Raw genomic sequence first — 6,684 nt, 5'->3', positions numbered from 1 at the left:
CTCAAACACGCACCCGCACCTGCACACGCACGTACGCACATGCACATGCACGCTGCAGTGGGCAGAAGCCACACCAAAGAAAACTTCACAGTCGAGCCAGGGCCACTCGGAACCTTCCCGTGTGCGCTGCGATCAACGCAGCCGACCAAACGTGCTGACGGCGCGCTTAAACCTGTGCTTCAGGGGATCCCTGGGTGGATCAGCGGTTGAGCACCTGCCTTCAGCCCAGGGCCTGATCCTGGAGACCCGGGATCGAGTCCCGCATCGGGCTCCCTGCGTGGAGCCTGCTTCTCCCTGTGCCTGTGTCTCTGCCCTCCCCCACCCCACCCCGCCGTGTATCTCATAAATAAAATCTTTGGAAAAAAAAAAAAAAAACCTGTGCTTCAAAATCCGTGCTTTTCACCATTCACAGGACTCTGGGACGTTAGGATTCAAACCGCTCTCTTGCTTTTCCTGTTCTTAAAATGTATTCAATGTGACTGTATGAACAAGGAAACTAAAAACTGAACCTGAAGGAATTGCAGAACTTCAAGCAAATGCTTCTTCAAAATTAGAATTAGGGCTTTTCTTATTTCCTGTTAAAAAAGGAAAAGGAATTAAAATTAGATTCCTATAGTGGTAAAAAAAAAAAAACTGTTCCAAGAACATAAGATCTTGGTGTTTTTTTTTAAGCTTTTAATTATTTATTTGATAGAGAACATGAGCAGGGGGGAGAGGCAGAGGGAGAAGGAGAAGCAGGGTCCCAGCTGAGCAGGGAGCCGCATGTGGGGCTCCACCCCAGGACCCAGGGATCATGACCTTAGGAGAAGGCAGACCCTTAACCAACTGAGCCACCCGGGCATCCCTAGATCTTGGGTTTTCATTAATTTTTTTTAAGAATTATTGAACATAGACGATCCTTGGGTGGCTCAGCGGTTTAGTGCTTGCCTGCAGCCCAGGGCGTGGTTCCAGCCTGGGATGGAGTCCCACATCCGGCTCCCTGCATGGAGCCTGCTTCTTCCTCTGCCTGTGTCTCGAATGAATGAATGAATGAATGAAGAATTGTTGAACAGATTTCTTAAAGGAATCTCTTAAGTTTCTAGGTGGAAAACTAACTTGTTTTCAAAAATCAAAATATGCTACTAAAAAACAAAGCTTAAAATTGAAGCCTAGAGACACCTGGGTGGCTTAGTGGTTGAGCATCTGCCTTCAGCTCACGTTGTGATCCTGGAGTTCCAGATCGAGTCTGCATCAGGCTCCCCACAGGAGCCTACCTCTCCCTCTGTCTCTCATGAATAAACAAAAATCTTTTAAAAACATAATAAAATTGAAGCCTATTTTTAGGCTAATTCTTTACTACCAGTTGCTAGGGAAACTCTTATCTATAAGTAAAATCAAAGTCAGTACAGGAAATGGAGAAAATTATCGTAAACCCAGAGAATATACATGAATTCAGCATATTAGCTAATCCTTCTCTCTCCTACTTTACTGGACCAAAAGTTTTGAGTTGTTTTTTTTTTTTTTTTTTTTTTTCAGAAACATTATTTTTACTATTCTGTCAACTGCTTAGAATAATGCTATGTTTTGCTTGCTTTGTAGGAGTCAGGTCATTCCTGTGGAGCTCAGTGGTCTTTCCTTAAGTGTCTACTTACATCTTTAACATCATTAATCAAAAGAACACAGACTTCATCTCATCAGAGGCACACCAGAGTAGCAGTATGTTTTCTCTTTTTTCTTTTCAAGATTTTATTTGAGAAACAGAACAAGCCAGGATGGTGGGCAGAGCAGAGGGAGAAGGGGAAGCAGGCTCCTTGCTCAGGGAAGTGGGATGTGGGGCTTCATCCCAGCCAGGACCCTGAGATCCTGACCTGAGCCAAAGGCAGATACTTAATCAACTGAACCACCCGGCACCCCTCTTTTTGTTCTTGAAGATGTTCTCCCCAGAATCTACCTTTCCAAGGGTGCTGCAAAGTTACATTACCAATTTTTTTTTAAAGATTTTATTTGAGAGAGAGTGAGCGAGCACACAAGCAGGAGGAGCAGCCAGAGGGAGAGGGAGAAGCAGGCTCTCTCCACTGAGCAGGGAGCCCAAAGTGGGGCTTGATCCCTAGAGCCCGGGATCATGACCTGAGCCGAAGGCAGTTGCTTAGCTGATTGAGCCACCCAGGTGCTCCGCCAAGATTTTTCTTAATGCACTTATGATTTCACTGTTTGTTTGGTTGGGTATGCTTTGTTTTAACTAGTCATCTATTTCTTGGCTTTATCTTTCCCTTGAGTAGATTTTCCAATATTTTTTTTCAGAAAAGCTGAATGAAAAGCCAACAGTGCCTTTGTTTTGCCCTTTATAACAGTTATGAGGAGAAAATGGGGACCCACTCATCCCCTATACACTTGACATGAAAAAGCATCTTTGAGGCATTACAATTTTACCTTCTATTATCTAGAGTTGTTCTTAAGAAGTCTGATGCCCATGTGAATCACAGTCCTTTGTAAGTAAACTGTTTTTCTCTCTGACTTTTCCTTAGAGATCCTATCTAGATGTGTTTTCCTGTCTCATTTTTGTTCTCATTTTCATCTTTACATTCTGCAGGCCCTTTCTGTCTGAAACCTATCATCATTAGTCCAGTAAATTTTCATTCTATTCCTGTCTCTATGTTCCTGTTCTCATTTCTTAAGGTGCTGTTTGGGTGAACATCAGACCTCCTGATTCCTGGATATTTCCATGATTAACTTTTTCCATGTCTTGATCATTCTATATTCTGAGAATTTCCTCAATTTTATCCTGCAAATTTCTTTTTTGTTAAGATTTATTTACTTATTTATTTATTTATTTATTTATTTATTTATTTATTTATTTATGATAGACATAGAGAGGCAGAGACATAGGAGGAGGGAGAAGCAGGCTCCATGCTGGGAACCTGACGTGGGACTTGATCCCAGGACTCCAGGATCACGCCCTGGGCCAAAGGCAGGCGCTAAACCGCTAAGCCACTCAGGGATCCCCCCCTGCAGTTTTCTAATTTAGGCTCCTCAGTATCACTTTTTATACTTTATTTCCCCTATTTTCCCACAGACCCTCCCCCCCACACCTCCTTTCTGGTAACCATCAGTTTGTTCTCTATAGTTCAGAGCCTGTTTCTTGGTCCTTTTTTCCTTTGCCCATTTTTCTTTCTTAAATTACACATATAAATGAAGTTATATAGTATTTCTTTTATTTCACTTGGTATTATATTCTCTAGCTCCATCCATGTCATTGCAAATGGCAAGATTTCATTCTTTTATGGTTGAATATTCCACTGTGTGTATCACTTCTTTATCCATTTACCTATCAAAGGACAGGTGGGCTGCTTCCAAAGTTTGGCTAATGTAAATAATGCTGCAATAAATCTAAGGATGTGTGTATCTCTTTCAATTAGTATTTTTCTGTTTGGGGTGAATACCCAGTAGTATTACTGGATGATGGGGTGGTTCTATTTTTAATTTTTTGAGGACCCTCCATGCTGTTTTCCACTGTGACTGCACTGGTTTGCATTCCCACCAACAGTGCACGAGGATTCCTTTTTCTCTACATTCTCGTCAACACTTGTTTCTGGGGTTTTTATTTTAGCCATCCTGATAAGTGTGAGGTATTATCTCATTGTAGTTTTGATTTGCATTTCCCTGGTGATGAGTGATGTTGAACATCCTTCCATGTGTCTCCTGGCCATCTGTTATGTCCTCTTTGGAGAAATGTCTGTGAACATCTCTGGATTACTTTTAGAAGCCATATCATTTAAATCCACTATTGCTCTAAGTTCCAAGAACTTTCTTATCCTGTCCCTTTTTCACAACAATCTGTTCTTACTTTATGGGTACAATAGTTTCCCAGATTTCCATGAAAGCAGTTATAGCTTTTAAAGTTACCTTTTGTTCTGGAATTAAATTTCCTCCAAGGGCAGGTGCCATGTGCATTTGGGCAAAGCTCCAAGAGAGGACTGTGATGGTGATCCAGATCTAAATAATTAAAATTTATCTCAATGATCAAATGGACACTACTTTCCTCCATAGGTCTGAAAGCACTACAAAACACTGAAACTTGAAATCAGAGAATGAGGGACGCCCAGGTGGCTCAGCAGTTGGGCAGCTGCCTTCAGCTCAGGTCGTGATCCCGGGATCCAGGATCCAGTCCTGCATCAGGCTCCTGCAGAGCCTGCGTCTCTCTCTGCCTGTGTCTCTGCCTCTCTCTCTGTGCCTCTCATGAATAAATAAATCTAAAGAAAAAAAAAAAAAAAAGAATACAAATCAGAGAGTGAGTACAAGAATGGGAGGCTGAAGGTACAGCTTAACCTCTCACCCTACTGAGATTCTCTGAAATCCAGTTTTATCCAGCTTTGAGACCTATGGAAAAGTAGCTATTTGAACATGTTATTTTTAAAAACTTGCTTGACTACTTGTCACTCGCTTTCACTGTGCTGTTAGGTCCAGGAGGACAGTAATCATCTTTCTAGTTCAAATCTGAATCCCCAGCACTTTGCAAAGTGCCCAACAGAGAAGGCACTTAAATGTTACATGATGAAGTCCTGCATTCCCCCACTTGATCCTTGACTGACTCTATGGACTTACTTTAGGCCCATCCAAAATACTTCACTGGTGCCTGTCATTGCTCAAAAGGCATGTTACACTGACCTGATGTCAGTTTCCTTTTAACTTCTGTGGGTCATACAGCATGGGAGGAATGTTAAGGGAGGAGGGAAATGTCTGTTCACTACTAAGCTGATAACCTTTACCAGAGCAGTCTTGATGGAGGTAAACACATGGGTATAGAAATTGAATGTACTTCTATAACCAGAAAATTCAAGGGGGATGGAAAATGAATAGTAAACAGAACTGTAGTTGCCTTTTTATTCCCACAGCTGTTATCATTTTTTTAAAGATTTTTATTTTTTATTCATGAGAGAGAGAAAGAGAGAGAGAGGGGCAGAGACACAGGCAGAGGGAGAAGCAGGCTCCATGCAGGGAGCCTGACATGGGACTCAATCCTGGGTCTCCAGGATCACACCCCGGGCTGAAGGCAGCACTAAACCACTGGGCCACCAGGGCTGCCCAGCTGTTATCATTTTTAAGGTGCTTCAAAAAACCTCTAGCCACTCACTGCCCTCTCCTGGGTTTGCTCCAGTTTGTCACAATTCCTCTTCAACTTTATCTTGGCTCCTTACTAAGTGCAGAACAATGAACAAGTCAGTACAAAGATCTGTCCACTTAAAAGTTTCCAACAGACTTAGCAAAGGTACTCAGGCTTTAAGTATCCACTTAAAAATTCTAAGTATCCACTTAGAAATTCTAATTCTTCAAGTTGCTACAATGGACAACTGAGCTCTAGATGGGATGTAAGAACATCAATCACATATACCTGTCCAGGCTGTGACGCCTGTCTCTGCAAAGAACTTTTGTGAAGAGGATGCCTTAGATCCTATTGGTTCTAACCAGGTTGCATGGTTCAAACTCAAGTTCTCTCACGTTTAGCAATGTGATCTCCCTTCCTTTCAGGTTACTGTTTGCCTCAATTGCCAATTCTGATCTTAGCAAAAAACAGAGCCTACTCTCTTTGATCCTCATTTCCTTTTTTAAAAAAGATTTATTCATGAGATAGAGAGAGAGAGAGACAGAGAGATAGAAAGATAGAGAGGGAGGGAGAAGCAGGCTCCCCACAAGGAGCCCAATGTGGGACTCGATCCTGGACCCTGGAATCACTCCCTGAGCCAAAGGCAGATGTTGCTCAACCACTGAGCCACCCAGATGTCCCTGATCCTAATTTCCTAACCACTGTCCTTAGTGCCCTCACCCTAGTGAAAACATGAGTTCACACTGCTTTGGGGCATATCTCATTTGAGATGGTTGCCAGGTTTTTACTAGAGGTATGCCTAATCTATCCTTTGTACAGGCCTGGCATTTCAATTATGCTAATGCAACTTTGCAGATTCCTCACTTCCAAATTGAAGCATTTTCTATCGCTAGGCACAGTGCTGGATAGGAATCACGTGCCTTCAGGCAGCCCGGTTGGCTCAGCGGTTTAGCGTCGCCTTCGGCCCAGGGCGTGATCTTGGAGACCCGGGATTGAGTCCCGTGTTGGGCTCCCTGCATGGAGTCTGCTTCTCCCTCCGCCTGTGTCTCTGCCTTTCTCTCTCTCTGTGTCTCTCATAATAAATAAATAAAATCTTAAAAAAAAAAAAAAAAAAAGAAAAAAAGAAAAAGGAATCATGTGCCTTCATCCACTTAACCCCTCACCCTTTTAAACTAAGACAAGCTTAGTTGGTACACAAACTTCAGGCAGCAAAGATGTGGGCCCTTTAATAACAAAGCCAGTTGTAAAAACTTTAACTCACCTTAAAATAATGGCTGCTGAAATGCTGAGGTCTTCAAACCACCACACAGCAACCTGGAAGTACTTCTCTGCAATACTACTGTCAAATGACCAGAAGGGTCACAGAGGAATACTGGAATGAAATCTTTTTTTAACTATGTCTTTTACAATTTCTTGTGCACAAGCTGCTAACACCACCCACGTCCAAGATGCCACTATTTTAAAACCTTCTGTACTTTGAAACTTGCTTTTACGTTTCCCAGCAATGATTTTCACATCCTTACAGTCTTGTATCTAATATAGGTTTCTGTAACCAAATGTCTAATCTCTTCCCTAATGCAAAAGTTCAATATACTGAAACCTAA

General features: G+C 42.3%; 1 long non-coding RNA gene across 1 annotated transcript; it reads right to left on the bottom strand.

The window, feature by feature from the left end:
• Positions 1-437: 437 nt before the first annotated feature.
• On the bottom strand, positions 438-6,448 carry LOC140631192 (uncharacterized). The gene is made up of 3 exons (XR_012028825.1): positions 6,342-6,448; positions 3,883-3,972; positions 438-575 (listed from the first exon to the last, which is right to left on the bottom strand). It is a non-coding gene; the product is annotated as an uncharacterized lncRNA (long non-coding RNA).
• Between the last annotated feature and the right edge of the window lie 236 nt (positions 6,449-6,684).

The sequence above is a fragment of the Canis lupus genome, chromosome 3 (assembly GCF_048164855.1).
Source record: "Canis lupus baileyi chromosome 3, mCanLup2.hap1, whole genome shotgun sequence".
In the NCBI taxonomy this organism is placed as follows: domain Eukaryota; kingdom Metazoa; phylum Chordata; class Mammalia; order Carnivora; family Canidae; genus Canis; species Canis lupus.
This window is presented reverse-complemented; position numbering and strand designations above follow the sequence as displayed.